General features: G+C 53.0%; 1 long non-coding RNA gene across 1 annotated transcript in view; it reads right to left on the reverse strand.

Moving 5' to 3' along the window:
* Window positions 1-1,814: 1,814 nt before the first annotated feature.
* LOC115907963 overlaps window positions 1,815-18,829 on the reverse strand; it is a 260,012-nt gene continuing 242,997 nt past the window's right edge. Inside the window, exons 4-5 of the long non-coding RNA XR_004061083.1 lie at window positions 16,663-16,973; window positions 1,815-1,883 (exon numbers count right to left, since the gene is read on the reverse strand). This is a non-coding gene — a long non-coding RNA (uncharacterized LOC115907963). The remainder of the gene's footprint in view (window positions 1,884-16,662; window positions 16,974-18,829) is intronic.

Raw genomic sequence — 18,829 nt, forward strand, 5'->3', positions numbered from 1 at the left:
ACAATCTAAACATGCCTCGCTTTTTTCTCTTTTTAAGTTTGTTGTAACTGGAATAACTGGTCTTGTGTGATGTCTTGCATATTCAAAGTGCTTTGTAATAGGATACGGAGACCAAACCTTATTTGCCTAAACTCAATGGGTTTTATTTTTTCCCCTCTCTCCCCCCCCATTTCTTTTCCTTTTATTTTCCCTCCTCCCCCCCCTCTCTCCTAACAGGGGGAGGGTGCAAGGGGGGGAGGCAAAAGGAAGCGAGGGCTTTAAGCTGTAAGGAAAATACCTGAAAGGGGAAGCTGCAATCCGTAATACAGCAAGGAAAGCCAAATATTATACATATATTTTTAAAGGCAGCTATGGGAGTTTTGGCCTCTAAGCAGCCAACTTGACCCCATTTTCTCTATTCTCTTATTTCCTCCGTCGGAGGATTCCTGCACCTTCAGTTGTATTCGAACTCAATGTGACCCTAAGGAGGGAGTCACCGAGTCTCCAGAAAATTGCTCCATATTAAACAGGAGCAAGAAGAGGAGAAAGACAGCCAGCGCAGAGGGGACACGGTTGCATTAGAGTCCAGGACATACCGAGAGCAGCCCCAAGCACAGCGGGAGAAAGAAACAGACCTTGCTCGGAACCAATTTTTGTTTGTTTGTTTTAAAAAGAGGGGGCGGGGGGGCGGGGGCCGAGACGAACTGAATAATTAAAAAAAAAAAAGAAGACAAAGACACAAACGCAACCCAAATTATAAATAATTCACAGTCCGAATCCCGCGTGTGCGTGGCACCCACGCACGCCGTGCACAGCCGGGGCACATACACACACACACACGCTCCCCTCGGAGGGTGCGAGCGGCAGCGGGAACCCGAGCGCGGCGGGTCCCGGCGGGGACCGACAGGGACCCGCGTTTCTCGCAGCGCGATAAGCGCCGGGCGATGCAGCCCCGAGTCATTAACCCCGGCCCCGAGCGGGCTCGGCCTGCGGTGCCGCCCGCCCCCGCCGCGCTCCCGCACCGAGCCGCCCGCGGGGAACAAGAATCGCCGTTCCTGTGCGCGGCCAGGCCGTGCGGGCCGCGGGGCGCGGGGCTCCGCGGGCCGGGCCCGCCGCTGCCGGGGCAGTTTTCGGCACTTTCTTCGCCCCTTTGTTTTCCGGCGCGTCCCCGGCGCGGAACGGTCGCGGCCCGGCGGGGTCCCGGGGGCGCGGGCTCCGCGCGAGGCCGGGCCCCCGCCGCCGGCCCCGCCGCGCACAAAGCGGCCGGGCGGGCGCCGCGCTCGCTGCGCGCCCCGCGGCCATGGCCGGCGGGCGGGGCGGGGGGGTCCGCGGGCGCGTAGCGGCCCCCGCGGCGCCGGCACCTGCGCGTCCCCCGGCGGCGGCGGCGGGGCTCCGGGACGGCGAGCGGCACAAAGTTTGCTGGGGGATCCGGGGCGGTGGGTGGGAGCGGACGGGAGGGGGGGCCGGACCAGCCCCATGCAAAGCAGCCCGGGCGCCCCGAGCAGGAGGAGCCCGAGCGGGGGACAGGGCAGAAAAGTTGCCACTTACGCGGTCGCTGCTCCGGCGGCGGCGGCGCTTTTAATCCCGGGCGGCGGCGCGGGGGCTACAGATCCCATGCAGGCTGCGGCGGCTGCGGCGGCAGGAGCGCGGGGCTCCGCGGAGGGGCCCGGGGCAGCAGCAGCGGGAGCCGGGGGCAGCAGCCGGAGCCGAGCGGGAGCCGCCGCCGCCGCCGCCGCTGCCCAGCAGCAGCATCGTTGTCGGGGAGTTTGCAGCCCCCCGGAGAGAGGGGCCGCGGGCGGCGGCAGCAGCAGCGGCGGCGGCGGGTCGGGGCGGAGCGGCGGGCGCGGAGCGGAGCGGGCGGCGGGGCTGGCGGTCGCCGGAGCAGGAAGCGCCCGGACTCAGATCTGATGATTGGGAAGAAAAAAAACTCTTTGGATCTTTATTCTGCTAATTAGTTTCCTGCAAAAAATGGCTGATTAGTGCAGTGCGCATGTGCCTCATTACCCAGGCACGACGGGAAGGGCTAATTAGCCACCTTCTGGATCAATAAGATTCAGCCCAGGCGGCGGGGGAGGGAGCGAGCGCGCAGGAGCGGGCGGGGGGAGCGCGGCGGCGGCGGCGCCGCACCGAAACTTGGGGCAAGCGGCCGGCCCCAGCCCGCGGCGGGGGGCCCGGCCCGGCCCCGCTCCGCGCCCCGCCGCGCTGCCCCGCGCAGCGCCCTGCCCGCGCCGCGCCGTGCCGGCCAGGGCAGGGGCGCGCCGCCGGCCGGCCGCTCCGCACCGCTCCGCGCTGGCGGGACCTCCGCGGGGCCACCTGCCCCCCGCGCCCCGGGCGGGGCCGCGCCGCCCCGCGCAGGGCAGAGCCGGGGCGGGCCGACCCCCGCCGCCGCCGAAGTTTCCCCGGGAGCCGCCGGGAAAGTTGCGTCCGGCAGCGATCGCAACTTTGCGCGCCGGCCCCGCCGCCGCCGCCCGCAGCATCCCCGCAGCATCCCCGCGGCGCGGCCCGGCCCCGTTCAAACTTGGCGGCCGCCGCTCCGAGCGGGCCGGCGGATCAATGCGGCCGCGGCCAGCCGCGCTGGGAGCCGGGCTACAGGTTTCACCAGCCATCGCTGGCAACAGCTTTGTCATTTTCTAAAAATAAGAAGCTAAAAGTTATTGTAGAAGAAGGGGCTTTTTTTGTCCCCCGCACAATGTGCCTTTTGTGAGTTTAATGCCATTCTGGGGCTCTCTATGGCCCCGGACAATGGGGAACTCCAGGAGGCGGCTGTGCCTCTGCCTTTTTTCTTTCTTGCTTTCTCTTTTCTTCCCCCCACCCCCCTCTTCTTTTTTCCCCTTTTTTCTTTTCTTTTTTTTTTTTTTTTTTTTTTTTTTTTTTTTTTTTTTTTTAGGAGAGGATGCAACATTCCTCCAGTCCCACCAGAACCTCTGCTTTGATTAAATAAATATTTCTCTAGCCTAACGGTAACGTTTTTCACTTTCTGCTCGGGTCCTTGTCCGATTATTATTTAAAATTTTTATTTCCAGGAGCTTGTCCCTCCCCATTCCAGCCCTAGTGAGAAATGTAGATGATCGCTGGGAACGTGGGATTTGAATTTTAGGAGGAGGTGAACCAGTAAAGAACCTCTATCCAGGCTTCAGGAATATGTTTTTTTTCATGTTTCTGTAAGAGGCTATTTTTATTATTAGCAGAAATGCATCTAAATTAAATAATGTCTTGAAAATCTAAAGAAGCTTTTTTTTTTTTGCTTTTTTGCCTTTTTTAAACCTTTTTTTTGCTTTTTTTTTACTTTCATAATAACTCAAATAATTATCTTCACGGTTTGTTTCATAGCTCTGAATGAGGAATGCAGTTGCGGTCAGTTTTTCCATTTGGGAGAACCTTAATATAGATGTATTTTATACTGCAAGGTAATAAACTGCATGTTTGTTAGTACCTATTATAATGAAATGTCTTGAGCTTTCCCTGTTTCTTAACGTGGGGGTTGACATTTGGAATTTTGACAAGTCCCTTTAAGTGGGATGGGGGTGAAGGAAGAGGACGGGTGATCAGGAATTTGACTGTACTGTTGATGCATTGCTGGAGGTGTCTGGCGGTTGGGAGAAAGTCGCAGGTTTTGAGACTCAGGGTTTGGTAGGTGCCTCGGTTCTGGGGATGTTGTACCTGCAGCCCTGGTGTGCCCAGTGACCCAGGCATGCTGTGTGTGAGTCCTGGTGCTCGGATTGACTCCAGAGGGGGACCAGTTTGTGTTTAAAAGCTGCCCTTAAAAATCTGTCACTCCCTGCTTGATACATGTCTGCTTTTATGGAAGAATAATTGTTAATGTACTCATCTTTAAAAAAAAAACAACAAACAAAACCCCCACCAAAACAAAAACAACACCCCCCCCCCATGAACCCTAAAAAGAAAGCACAACCCCAAGCAAAAAAAGGAAAAAAAAAACCAAACAAAAACCAACCAAGCCCCAAAGCATGGAGCTCTGTGGGAATCAGAATTTTTTTGGGCTGTTTGGTACGCTGCCTGGGAAGGTGCATGTAATTTGTAGCTGTTCTTGCTGAACGTGAACCAAACGTGGGTTGAGGAAGAAGTTGAGGTGAGAGTAAAGTAACCCTTCTCTTTAGCACTTGGGATAACTTAGAAAAGTGCCTCTTTTCCCCTGAGGCTGTGGATCTGGTGGCCCAGGCTGCGGGTGCTGCCTGTGGCCACACTTTTTGCAGAGCAAAGCAAAAGGAAATGTGTGGGGAAGTTGGGGAGCAAACGAGTGCCTGTGGATGCTCCAAAAATAGGCACCTCCACAGGGACGTGTGCGAGCGCGGGCTGGAGCCATGGATGTTGTCTCTGCGCTCGCATCGTGAATTCGAGCTGTGTGCCGCTGTCCTCTAATTTCCCATGACAACATATGGATCCTATAAAGGCAAACATGCCGAAGTGCATCTGTCTGGGTAGTTAACACAAACCAAACATCCCCCGCTCGAGATCCCGCGGCTGCTCCGGCCGCGCTGCGCGGAGCCCTCCTGCCACAGCCCTCGGTGCTCCCTCCGTCTTTCTCCTCCGCCGCGCCCGGGACCAGCCCGAGCGCCCCGGCAGGAGGAGGGCAGCAGGCGCCGGGGCAGAGGAGCGGAGGGGTTAAGCGGGGAGAGGGGCGTGCGCCCTGCGGCCCCCCACCCTCCTGGGAGCTGGTCCAGCCCGAGCAGGCTCTGCCCTGGGGTCAAGTCCTAGGACATCTTTCCCTCCCCTCCTGGCAAGGCAGGAGCTCAGGCTGGGAAGGGAAACAGCAGATGAGCAGAGGGCAGAGGTTTGCCCCTCGTCCTGGACGCAGACGTCTGGAGGCTGGGGAAACAGAGAGTTCCCAGTTTTCCAGGTTGCAAAAAGAGGTGATGAGGGGAGGCTGTGTGTGAAAAGAAGGGAAGGAACAAGTGACGGCTGAGGACCAGCGGATAAACCACTACGCAAACACCGAAACACAGCCAAGGAATTAAGGGATAATTCGTACAGAAATCGTTAGGTATGATTACATGTATGTGCACGTGTGTCTCCTCTAAAAAATTTACTTTCCGTAAGATTTCTTTGTTCTAGACAAAAAGACAATCTGGTTGCTAAAATATAAAAAGGGGCTTCCCTTACTTTAATTAGAAATTTTGATACAGCCTCATCTGCAATTGTGTGGGTGCCTCTTCTTTCTATATGTGTATCTCTGCATACGCATAGATGGGATTTTGGGTTCAAATAGCTTTTAACGTGCTTAGCAGAAAGAAGCTTTTAGTATCAGATCTGCAGGGAAAATAAGACTGATTTTTCCCATAGGAAACTTGCTAAAGACACAGCTGAATTATTAGATTAACCCGTTTTTTTGTCTCATGGCATATCTGATGTATTTGCGCAAAGATTTGTATCATTTCATTTCTATGTTATTTTGAACAGACGGAATGAATAGCGGCGCTTTCAAGGGAAGTTATTATTTGCAGAAATGTATACAAATTGAGAGGAACAACTTTGAAGCAAAATGTTTTTCCAAGGCAGTGAATATGGCTTTTTGGACAGGACTCTCGGCAAGAACAGTTGTTATCTTTAACATGTAAAATGGGGGTGAGCAGCTCTGGTTCCCTGGATTCTGCAGCGAGATCAGGTCTTCCCTGGAGACGTGACCTGGCCGCCAGGGGCTCAGGAGGCAGGGGTGGGCCAGATTTGCATAGGTCTGTGGTGAAAGCACGGGACTCAGCTGAATTTTTAGGGATCCACGAGTATATCCTACTGCTCACCACCCAGCACGGGGGGACTGGGCCAAGGCTCCGCAGTGCCGGAGGCTGACGGGGCACAAGGGGCTGATGTATGGGGAGAGCTAAAAAAAAGTTCCAGGCTATCTTTTAAAATTCAGGCTTTAAAAATTATTGTTGGGAGGGGGGAGATTCAGCTTAGAAAAAGTCTCCATAATATCATCCACTTCCATAGCTGTGTGCTTCTTGGAAATGTGTCTGAAGAATCAGAACAAAGCATGGAAGGCCAGAGTCCTTGAAGGAGCTCCAAATGATAAAGTCTGCCATTCATTTTAAACACTGCGTGCATTGTGGAAACACAGGTCAATTTGAAGGCATTTGTCAGATTTCCAGTTCCCTCTGCTCCTTTGCAATGGAAATTTGCAATCAAATCCCTGTGCTGGAGTTAGGATGTCTGCCTTGATCAGTTTGTATGACTCTATGCCCAAAGCACTGGCCAGGTAAGCTACCTTTTCCTCTGGAAAGTTTGTTTGGGAGGAGTTGAGCAGGAGAAGGGGGGAAGGTTGAGGGGAATTGAGCTGGAGCAGATGTGTTTGTTCTGGGTTTGGAAGGGGAAAGGGCAGGCAGTCGGCAGCGATGGATTGCACAGGGCTTGCTGAGCCGCAGAGGCGAGCCGATACCATTTAGAGACGCCCAGCAAGAAGCATGGAAAGGGATATTCCAGCAGCAGCACAGTCATTGTTGGGATGCAAAAATGCAGCACGGCTGGAGAGCCACACTGCTGAGCAATTTCAGCCAGATAGCAGGGATTTCTTCTGGAGTCATGTTTGCCTCAGTTACCGGGGGGGCTGCTGCCCTTATTCCTGAGACATGGGGTGCTGGAGGGGAGAGACTATTCCTCTAGAAGAAATGCTGTAGGATTTGGGGAGGTTTGGGCTGAGGGGGATGTTCAAAGGAACATTTATTCTTTTGTCTCCAATCTATTTCTGGGGCTTTACCTGATTATTAAACGACATCGTGCTCTAGGCAGTGGGAGTGACAGGACCTCTGTGGGCTATTCCAGCTGTCCCCAAACCTGGCAAGGCTGCTGCAGGCAGGCTGAGTAAACACCCCTCAGTCAGACAGCAGGTTTGTAACATGCATTTGCTTGTTTTGCAGGCCGTAACACGAGTGGATGTGTTTGCCATGGAAATAAACACTTGGAATACATCTATATGTTTCTTGGCTTTTTGAGAGAAATGAAGAAAAAAGTCTTGGCATTTAATTAGGAGTCACTAACCTGATAAATATTGAACATCATTTCTTTGTGAGCGGCTCCATGTGCTCAGAGTACTCTATGGATGTATTCCACAATTGCACTTATTTAATGCCTGTATCACCTCGTGCCTATTGTATTTATGTTGTCATTCAATGTCAGATTTTAATTAAACAATTAAATCACTGTCACAGTAATTTCCCTAGAAAACTATTTTAAATGAAAAATCCCACAATAAATGTTTGGGAACCATCTTAAAGGGATAAAAGAGGAAAATAAGTTACAGAATAAAATTACAGTTCCCCCAGAATTAGGGAAAAAAACCCATGTTTTCAGCATTGAGAAGAATTCTGGACTACAGGGTGGTTTCCCCAGAATTCAGAGTCTGTCAGCAGGGAGACCAAGACACCTTGGCTCATCTGGGGGCTGGTCAGGGTCTGTCAGGTGCAGTGGCTGCACGGGGACCCCAGCCCAGGGCTGGCAGTTCCTGGGCTCACCCCCCCTCTGGGGCCAGGAGCAGTGACAGCAATGCAACCCTCTCATCTCTGTGCCAGCCAGGTACCCAGTGCTCCTTGGAAAATAGTCCATCAGCCTCCTTTCCCTCCGACTTATTTCAGAATTAAGCTGGAGATTTGCAGGAAAGTCTGCATTGAATTATTCACCAAGTTAAGCACCAGCACCAGCTGCACTTACTATATAGTAACCACGTCCTCCACCCCTGCGTCGTAAGCAGTGAGAAATCGGATCTGACATAGCATCTTTGCTGCACTTAATCAAACAGTTCATCGTTATCTCTTTGTAAATATCTGCTCTTATTCCTCTAAAACCTGTACTTCTTTGCACAGAAAAATCACAAACACGAGATGCAAAATTCATCAGACAAGATATCTGCAGGAATCACGCTCCCAGCCGCACGCCACGATATTACCTGTATTTAACATAAGCACATCTGACATTTGCGGCACGCGAGCGGCGCATATTGAAATTGGGGCCCGGGCTGTGACTGCAGCGCTGCGTCCCCCGCAGCCATCGCCGGCCACCCCGGCCAACAATGCTTTCATTTGTGCCCCAGGAGGGCCCTGCCGAGCCAGCGGGGGCTGGGGGCCTCGCTGTGCCCCCCTCCCCAGCGCCCAGCCTCAGGGGATCCCTCCCAGCCCAGCACCCATCCTGCCACGGGAATCCTGGACAGTGTTTCTTTTAGGTCCACGCTGCGCTTTTATTGGAATGCAGCTTTGCAGATTGGGTTATGGCTGGGCTGCGTGTGGTTTCTGTCAGCCCTGAAGTGTTTTACAGCTGGAGATGATTTTGGGGGTGGGGTGGGGACACATGCAGCCTGTCCACAGTCAGGTCTGATGTTCATCTGCCGCTGTCTCTCTAATTTTTTTCTCCGTGTCTCCATCAAAAAAAGGTGAGGTTGGCAGTGGAGGGGGTGATGATGACAGTGGCAACACCACGTCCATCCCTTTCCGCTCCTCGTTTGAGTTTGGCTCTCCCAAAAGCAAGCAGATCCCCAGATTTTCCAGCAGATCCCTTTTCCTCCTGTGGCCACCACAAACCCAGGTACCTGGTGTGCTGTGCCCGGGCTGGGCAGCCCAAGGCCTGGGCACAGGCTGGCTGCAGGCAGTGCCCTGGGGGACTCCTGCCCCAGCCAGCCCCACTTGTGAGCTCAAGGCACAGAACCTTTAACCTAAATTCTACCAGCAAACCCCAAAGCACTCACTCCATCCGTCCAGAGCTGTGGCAGTCTCCCCAGCCCCCTTGGCCAGGCAGGCCCTTGTCTGGACCCATCCAGGGCCACCCACACGGTGCCCAGAGCCTCTGCCACCCGAAGGGCCTTGGCAGAGCATATGCAACCAGAAACACGTTTTTTATACACAGCAAAGGGGAAAATGGATGAGGTTGCACAGAACCCTCCTCCAAGCAGGAGAGGCTGTGCCGGAGGAAAGTATTGCTCATAATGACACTTAAGCCCAGACACTTGAATGCTAAAGGTTAAACTTACATTCTTCAAGAAAGGGCTCCTTGCCACCTTGAACTGTGCTGTGTGTTCACTACTGCCTCCTCCTCCTCTTCATCCACTGTCAATCCACTTTTGGTATGTTTTGAAATAACTGAGGTTTTGGGGTGGATTTGTTTCCTCCCCTAATGTCTGTTCTCTGTACCAATTCTCGGCCCTATGTCTGTCACAGAGTTAAAAAAAAAATTAGAAGTCAGTTTAATGCTTGTACAAAAGTGTTTTTTTCTTAGCTGCAAACTACTGTAGCTTCAATCCATCAAAGACCAGCCTCAGCATATGTTCTGTCCTCCAGTGACACACAGTTCATAGAACACCATCCTCCATCTCCTGTCCTCAGCTGAATAACCAGAATGTACGTTCTGACAATCAGGCTAAAATTGGAATTAAAATACACATTGAAAGACTGATACACAGTAACAATAGGGTGGCAAAATCATTCTGGGGACAATCCCCACTAGGGCCAGAGACGAAACTGATGGCAATGCTTCCAAATGCTCAAGCCAAGGAAGAAGAAACAGGAAAATGCCCACCCAGGAGTCACACTTTAAAATGAATTTCAGCATAGTATGAAGAAACAGACATGCAGTTTGGATGCTACATTTAGACCTTACTGATCAAAGAGCACCTTCTCCATATACTTTCATGCTTCTCCCCAGAGATATTTCCCATAAAAAAAGAATGGAAATAATATTACATTGTGCATGCCTTCTAAAGCAGCCTCTTTACACAGCCTCATGCAGGCTTTTCGTAGAGAATCAGTCAGGTGAAAGCACAGAACACGGATCCCTACATCTTAGCAGCAGCAGCAGGTAGAGGAGACCCAGACAGAAGGCTGGATCAAAGGCTCTGAGGAGGAGCATGGAAAAGAGCCAGAGTGAGCTTCAGAAGTCAAATGCAATTTTTATTTGGGTTCAGAGATGATAAAAGGCCAGTGATGTTCATTTTCCTACTTCCTGCAGCAAGGGAACGGGGGGCTGCAGGGCTCCGCAGCTCGCTGCAGTGTATTTCTTGGCACAGCCCTAATTGTATCTCCTGGTCCCAGTGGAAGTTCACGCTTTTTAATATCTCTTATTGCTTCTGCAATTGCTGCCACCAGTCAGCAATCACAAACAGGAAGCCGTGAGTCAGCAGAGCCATAACCCGTGGGCTGCCAGCGGCCGGAGGAGAGGGACACTCCTGGAAAACACGGCGAGGGCCGAGAGGGCCAGGAGCCAGCCAGCCCCAGGAGCTGCACGGAGCCTCGGCCCCCATATCAGCCCTTCAGTGACACCAGAACCCGGCACAAAGGCCCCCAGATCAGCCCTTCACTGACACCAGAACCCGGCACAAAGGCCCCCAGATCAGCCCTTCAGTGACACCAGAACCCGGCACAAAGGCCCCCAGATCAGCCCTTCAGTGACACCAGAACCCGGCACAAAGGCCCCCAAATCAGCCCTTCACTGACACCAGAACCCGGCACAAAGGCCCCCAGATCAGCCCTTCAGTGACACCAGAACCCGGCACAAAGGCCCTGCTGCCCTGGGGCTGGGCGCCTTCGCCAGAGAGGTTTCCCAAAGCTGATCCCCAGGGCTCAGGGCAGTCATGGCGGGGTGAGAGCAGACAAGGACACTGGGTCCAGTTGCCTCTCTGCGCTCCAAAAAGCAGGTTTTTCCCCCCGCTAGGGAGAGGCACGGCGGAGGAGGCGGCAGTGACCCCTCAGCTGGGATACGTCAGCGTGACCCCGTTTTCACACCGGTGGCACCCAGGGCTCGGCCACACCACGGCTCACGTAGCACGGGGAAGCAGATGATCTATTCCCAGCCTGGTTTCGTCTGCTTCCTAACTGTATTTAGCAGCGAGTTTACTCCAGACTGAGCCTGCGTGAGTAAGTGTGTATGTAAGGGTTGAGGATTGGCTGCAGCAGGCAGAGGGTTTGCTGAAAGGCTTGTTAAGGAAGCACTACTGACCATGCAATCCAATTACATAATGCTTCAAAAAATAACCATGCTGGGAGTTGGGTCTGGGCAGTGCATTTTGGCAGCAGAAAGAGGTATCAAATGTTCATCTTCCAAACCAAAGGCTGACAGTGTATTTGTGCCACAATGTGACACTGCACCTCGGCAGTAAACTGCTCGAAAGAGGAAACTTGCTTCCAGGGGAAATGCCTGCTGTTCCCTTTCAAGGCAGTGCTGCACCCTGCAGACCGACGTTATTTGAGTCCTTGTAAAATTACCACTAATCTCTGCACTCAGGATGCCTCGTGTTTTATGGGCACTAGTATGACGGCAGCTTTGTTTTCTGGGGGGAAAGCAGAGTGCCGAGCAGGGAGCAGCAGGGACCTGGCCATCAGCAGTGGCTCTCGGGGGTTTTCCTCACCTCCCTATCTTGCAGTTCCTCTCTGCCACTCTGGACAGGACAGACATACAGATGATGCACAGTATTTACTGGACAATGTCTGAAAAAAATACCCTGTCCTGCCTGAGGAAGATCCAGACCGAGTCCCACTCCAGGCAGAGCCTGCGTGGAGCTGTGCATCCTTTCTGCCGAGATGGATGCTGGCGGAGGGGACCGAAGGCTCAAGCTCCAGGACGGCTCCATCCACACGTTGTCCGGGATGACGGGGATTTAGAAACCCTGTCTCCAAACAGCCCTGGCAGCTTTTATCGTAGTTACTAATTTAACTGCTGGGCTGCTCCGAAGGCGTCACAGAGGAGGCACATTTCTGGTGAATGAGGCAACAGCAAACTACGGAAATTCTGAGCCGCTGCGCAGCTGCCTGTACCTGAGCTGCGGGGCTGGGGATGCTGCCCGCGGCTCTGGCCCCTGGCCCTGCCCGGGCACTGGGAGGTCCCAGGGCCGGATCGCATCCCGGCCCTCCGGGCTCTGCCCACGCCGGGAGCCCCCCGGCGACACTGGCGAACCCCGCGCTGCTGCCGGGCGCGAAGGGGTTACGGGCGGCTCGTCCGGCCCGGCCCGCCCCGCCGCCTGCCCCGGCGGTTCCCGGCTGTTGCCGGCTGTTGCCGGCTGTTTACCTGGCAGCGCCGGCCGGAGGCCGCGCTGACATCACCGCCGCGCCCCCTCCCTCCCTCCCTCCCTCCCTCCCTCCGTCCGTCCGTCCGTCCGTCCGTCCGTCCGTCCCGCCCGCCGCCGGCCGAGCCTCGCCCGCCGCGGGGCCGCCGCCGCCGCCGGGGCAGCGCTCGGCGAGCCCGAGCGGCGCGGCCGGACCCGCGGGGCCGCCGCCACCTTCCCCGTGCCCGCGGCCGGAGCAGCCCCGGCCCAGCCGGCCCGGGGCACACGCGGTGCCCGGCGCTGCCCACCCACCTGGCTGCCACGTCGCAGCCGCGTGCTGGCCGGGGGCCACCATGCTGCCGCTGCTCGCCGCCGGCACCCTCTGGCCCGGGGCTGCGCCTCGCCGGCAGGCCCGGGGGCCCCGGGACACCGCGGGCCGCGGCCAGTCGCGCAGGTGCTCGCCCCGCCGGGGGCTGCTCCTCCAGCCCGTGGCGGAGCCGCTCTGTGGATGCTTTCTTGGTGCATTTGGGCAGGGAGCCAAAGTATGCAGCTTAAAGGAAATGTTTAATAAAGACACAGGAGCCTCAAACTGTTTATTTTTCCTTGCAGAAAGGTGGAGAGACGATGTCCCTGGAAAGGCTGCCGGGCCAGGCGCGGGCCGGGGCCGAGCCGGGGCTGACGCTGCCTCTCACCTCTCCCTCCCCTGACAGCCCCGGCCGCGGGGTCATAAACCGTGGGGGGAAAAGGCAGCCTATTAGTAACTCTATTAAGTCTCCATTAGTTAGGTGTGAACTCATTACTCTAATATACCTGGAGGTGGGATCCCACTTGCAGGACATTAGCGCTGCAATAAGCACGTTTACCACCCGAGCTGGACCGAGCGAGGAGAGGATGGGGCAAAGGAGAGGAGCCTCTCCATACCTGGGGCAGCGCCCGCTGCAGCAGCACCAGAGAGCCCTTCTTGCCACGCCTGCCCTGGGCAGTTGAACCTCTCCCACACAGGCTTCCTCCCTGTCCCCACGGTCGCTGCCCATATGAGCAGTCCTATGAGCAGCCCTCGACACCTTCCCTCCCTGCAGCAGCGGCAGGGCAGCCACTGAAACAGCCTGCTCACCTGCTCGCGTGATGAGCGGCTGCACCATGGGAAGCTGCTCTCCCACCCTGTTGTAGGATCAGTCATTTGGGTTGGAAACGTTCCCCCAGCGCTGCCAAGGACACCAGTAACCCGTGTCCCCAGGTGCTGCATCACACAGCCTTTAAATCCCCTCCAGGGGTGATGACTCCACCACTGACCTGGGCACCCTGTGCAAGGGCTGCACAGCACTTTCAGAGAAGAAATTTTTCCTGATTGCTAAATCATAGAATATCCTGAGCTAGAAGGAACCTACAAGGAACATTGAGTGCAATTACAGGACAGGACAGACCCAAGAATCCCACCACATGCCTGAGGGCTTTGTCTAGCCCTTCCTGAATGTCCAGTCTCAACCTCCCCTTTGCCTGGCCTGGCCTTTTCGATGTGTTGGCATTTTGTGACAGGAGCTGTTCTGCTGTCTGCAGCTGAGCACCCTGTGAGGAACTCAGGCAAACTAAATAATGAGCTTATAGGAAATCAATTAATTAATAATAGATAGGATGCAGAAGCAGGGCTTAAAGGGGTTTGCTGAGTTAGCACAATGAAAAATATCACTGTGTGTAGAAATCTGTAGGCGTAGAACTTTTCTCCACCTTTTCAGTAGCCTGAATGTGCCAACATGAGACACCTGAGCCCCCAGTGCCCTCTGCCCAAGCCCCTCACAGACAGGTACTGTTTGCCCTGCAGAACACAAAGACTGTGCACCATCTCCTCCCTGTCCTTAGTGGCACTTCAAGGCTGCACAAAAGCACAGCCCATGCAGAACTCTTCCCAAGAGTAATTTTTAAGCCCATTTGTTCCTAAATAGCGCTAAACTGTACACGATCCCTGAAAACAAAGCTGTCCAAGAGCATACAAGTAGGATTTTAAAAATTATTTCAGGAGGAAGCATGGTCTTGTTTCTAAGATCCTTGGCCAAAAAGAGTATAAAATTAATGGTATTAAGTTCCTAAAAATACTCTTGAGGATCTGGGAGTTGGAACAAGGGCTTGGATTCTATTCCTAGCTCTGCCACAGACTCACTGTCTGCAATGAAGGACCGGCTCAGATGGGACATGGGATATGCTGCAAGTGCCCAGAAATGCACTTCAGAGCTCACTCCCCCCACTTTTTGCCCGATTTCCCATTTTGTGCAATGGGTACAAAAGTGACTCTGATGGAGCAGAGCACATGAGATGGGATGTTGGTGTAATTCCTCCTGGTTTGTTTCCAGAGGACCATGAAACCATGTCCTCTCATGGTGCCTCAGTGATCAAGCTCATCTGCCCTTTTCTCCTTTCCCTATTTCTCTGGAATCAACTCTTAAAATTCAAAACACCAGCAGGTACAAACACTTATGATTAAAAAAGAAACTACCTGCTGGAAAAGTGCTTTTTCCCTCCCAGCAAACACAGCACTTCCTTGCACTGTCCTCCTGGTCAGTGGCAGTTCGTCTACTGTAAAGGTGCTCAAGTCCAATGCCCTGCAAAATTCAGTATTAAGTCTGTCTCTTTACTGCCCTGAACAGGAGAGAACAGGCATCCTTAAAATGCAACACTTGTTTTTACCCCCGGAAAATCCTGAAATATTCACCTTTTAATATGTTATATTATATCTAGGAAAATTGTTTCATCATGTAAAAATGATTTTATGGGTCTTTCTCAACCTGTTTTACTGTTACTCTGTTAACTAAGGTACCCGTTTCTACATGGAATCCCATACAAAAACGGATTAAAATAATTGTGAAAGTTTCTAAAATCTGAACAAGTTATTGTGGCAGGATGCCCAATGACAAAACAACAGCCCATCAGCAAAGCCTGAGCTGAACTCACTGGTGGCTTCTCTAGTTACAAAAAAGGAACATCCCAATGGTACTTTGACAGAATCTCAAACCCCTTTAATTCCCTGTGTGTCTTAGCTATGAAACCACTTTTGGCACAGTAATTTAAACTGCTAGACAGAAGACTCAAAATTGCACATTTCAGTGATAAATAGTAAAGTTTATGCCCTGGAGTTGCTTTTACACCAGCATGAGGCACTGAGATGGGACAGAATCCTGCAGATTGAGTCCTGTATGGATCCCAGACCCTGGCAGGTTCTGCCATCAGTAAAAGTATTCCAAGAGAAATGAAAACCCAGGCAGTGAAAACCTCTGCTCACCCCACTAAAGGGAGAAAAAGAGACTGACATTTCCATGGGTGGTTCTGTCTGATGAAATCAAGTATTTAAATGACTTCTATTTACACAGGATTTTGAGAAATAATGCTAATTTGCAGAATTGGCATCTGGGGTATGAGTATATATACCCTGGGAGAGCACTTAGGGAGCCTTTGTGAAGCTAAGTAATAAACGCTTTGTCTTCACCACACTATTTATGGGTTGCTTGGGGGCATCCTGCTCTCCTCCTGCCCCTACCTGGGCATAAAATTATTGCCCAACTAGGTTTTAATCAGAGCAACAGTAAATCTGAATGACCACACATGCACAGCCATTCCTGCTCCCTGATCTCCAGCATTAATTATAAAGTGAGACTGTTTACACAGTACATACCACTTTCCTGACTTCTTTCTTGTTTATGTCTAAACCTTTATGGACATAAAACTTTGGAATTTGCTTTTGGAATAAAACTGCAATTTAAGTGGCAATAACTGTGCTGGAAAACAACTCAGCTCTTGCTTCCCCGGTGCCGCGGTCACGGCAGGTTTGCACTGGAGTCTCTCCCACTGCAGCGTGCTGGTTCAGGTCATCTCCTTGCTGTCCCAGCTGGATGGCTCCTCAGAAACTGCAGCTGGAGACTGCTCCCAGCAAACACTCCAGCTTTCCCTGCTGAGTCCCTTCCTGCACTTTTGCCCACGTCTGGCTGCCCTGTGCGTGTTCCTGCACACTCCGCTCTGGAGTTTGTGCTGCTCCCCCTGTGCCAGCCTGGGCTCAGGTCCTCACCTCTCCCCTCCCAGGGTTCTGACCTGGCAGCCTCTTTGCTCCTCCAGACAGAACCCTGTCCCATGCCCTAACACACCCCCCTAGTCAGATTTCCCCTGAAAGGGAAATTTTTCTCGTATAGTAAGTCCTTACAAACAACAGAGACGTCCATCAGATGCCATACACAAGTGAAGGTACCAGTAGAAAAGTTACTGATGCTCCACAAGCACTAAATTATTCCTCGTCACACTGGCCTGGCTGCTCATTTTGTCAGGCTGTCACACAGTAAATTAATATGTTGGCTGTTTGGGGCTGAGAACTCTTCTATTTGTTCAGTAAAACAGATACTGCACACCCCGGGCACCATATAAAAATAATAAATTACCATAGCACACAGGCAAGGTATTACTTGTCTCTCTTCTTGCCTTTACTTTATTCCCTCCATCCTCTGCCTTTCCTCTGATCAATTCATCTTCCATTTACTTTCTATTTCTGTCTGTAGGTTTCATTCTAATACACGCTGCTCCGATATTCCAACCATGCCACCTGCTCCACAAGTACAACTACAGAGGCTCCACCGATGTGGAGAAGAGGAAATCAACAAAAGTTCAAGGGGACGAGAAGAAAGAATGTCTATACTGCATACTGCAAGAGTATTAGGAAAAAGGAATCAAGTCTCTACCTGGTGCAGTCTCTTAGGCTGACCTGGATGCCTCCTGATTCCTGCCAGACTCCCTTTACTCTTCACATCCAACACAGAAATGTGGAGACTTGGTAGCCAGAGGAATTGAACAGCCTTCTCTATGTAGGCAGGTTGGGAAGTCTTTGACCCAATCTCCCTTGTAGGTTAAAATGTCCTTTAATTCTGGTGGGCTGTGCTGAGATGGGAATGAATAAACTCTCTCTTCATTTTAGCGTCCAGCTCGTGGAAGCTGCACAGGCTGGATGTTAAGTCTGTCCAAATTCCTTTCCTCTTTGGCAAGGTTATCCTACCTACAAAAATAAGAATTAAAATTAAGGTTTTGTTTGGCTTCTTACAAGTTCAGATCCTGCCCCACATTTTCCAGGACACAGTTCCAACCCAAGTTTTAGCACACAGGCTCCCCAAGAGCACCCGCAAAGTCACGGGAAGTCATCAAGTTATTGCAATACTAAGTGCATTATGTTTCCAAAGCATCACATAATCTTAACTAATAAAAAACCCAACAGAATTTACTGTTTGTTCTTTAAAAAAAAAAATAAGCAAAGAAGCAAAATTTAAATATTTATTGAAAAGCTAAATATTGTAGCCTTGTGCAGTTATTGGCAGGAGATGCTGCGCAAACAGAGCCCGGCAGGCTGCTGCCTCCCACATCCCTGGGCGCTGGCCCGGGGCCCGCACACCCCGCACCGCACGTCCCGCACACCGCGGCCCCGCCGCCCGCACCGCGCCCCGCACACCGCGGCCCCGCACACCGGCCCCGCACACCGCGCCCCGCACGCTCCGCACACTCCGCACCGCACGTCCCGCACACCGCGGCCCCGCTCGCCCGCACACCGCGGGCCCGCACGCTCCGCACACCGCGGCCCGCACGCTCCGCACACCCCGCACCGCACGTCCCGCACACCGCGGCCCCGCTCGCCCCGCACACCGCGGCCCCGCACGCTCCGCACACCCCGCACCGCTCGCCCCGCACACCGCGGCCCCGGCATGCTCCGCACACCCCGCACCGCTCGCCCCGCACACCGCGGCCCCGTACACCCCGCACACCCCGCACACCGCGGCCCCGCACACACCCGCACCAGGCCCCGCACGCTCCCCGGGAAAGCGCCGCGGCTCTGGCCCATCTGCGGCTCCGGGCCCTGCCTGCCCTCTCCTCCCACGCGAGGTGCGGGGGCGAGCAGGACCCCGCTCTCGGGGCGGGGCAGACACCGGGACCGCCGGCAGGTGCCGGTGCCGGGGCAGCCGCGGGGGCCGGGGGAGCCCGGCCCGGCCCGGCCCGGCCCGGCGGAGCTCCAGGTGAGCCGGGCTGGCCCAGGGCAATGTTTGCTGCTTCGGGCATCTGATTCCCACCCCTCCTATCCCACGTGGCCGTGCATTAGTGATGGGCACTGCTGGCAGATGGCAAAGTTCGAGCCGGGCTAATTAAACATACCGAGCTAATAACCTTCCATTTTGGGACTGGTATAATTCATAATTTAATGTATTGCTGCTGAGACATTAACCTTTCAATGACTGGCACCGTGCCCACAGCAGCCTGAGTGCTGACCATCTTTCAGGAAAATGAGTATTATTGTTAAAACAGGTATAAATCATTCATGGCTTCAGCTTTTGTGTCAAGCTGCACATGAAAATAAGTAGTGGGCTGGGTAATTTATTTACCTTTTGGTGGTTATTCTTATGATTTCATGATCATATTCTCTGATTCATAAACACTGGCCAATTGCCATTCTGTTCTCGTTTTACCATTTCAATATTGCAGTGGTTATTCCGATTTCCATCTTTTAACAAGTTCAAGACTGGTGCAGAGTTGCTTGATCCAGGCACAAACATAATCTCATTTCAAGGAGGAAAAACTTATTTTAAGCTAATTCCACAGTATTCAATGCAATTATTAAAGCTACCAACTTGTTACAATTTAGCGCTTTGCTAAAAGAAGTGTTTCTTTGGAAACTGGTGCATAAACAACAGATTAAAAACTTTTCAAAATTCTCCTTCAGAGGCAGCTGGAAGGAAGCTCACACGTTACTAAAGAGTTTAGTAAAGATCATGTCCTATCTCTTCCAATCAAATGGTGAATGAAAATGGCCAGTGCTCAGTCAAAAGGGCAAACTATCTCTGTCTTTGAAAGCACATTAAAGATGAGTCT

The sequence above is a fragment of the Camarhynchus parvulus genome, chromosome 11 (genome assembly GCF_901933205.1).
Source record: "Camarhynchus parvulus chromosome 11, STF_HiC, whole genome shotgun sequence".
In the NCBI taxonomy this organism is placed as follows: Eukaryota; Metazoa; Chordata; class Aves; order Passeriformes; family Thraupidae; genus Camarhynchus; species Camarhynchus parvulus.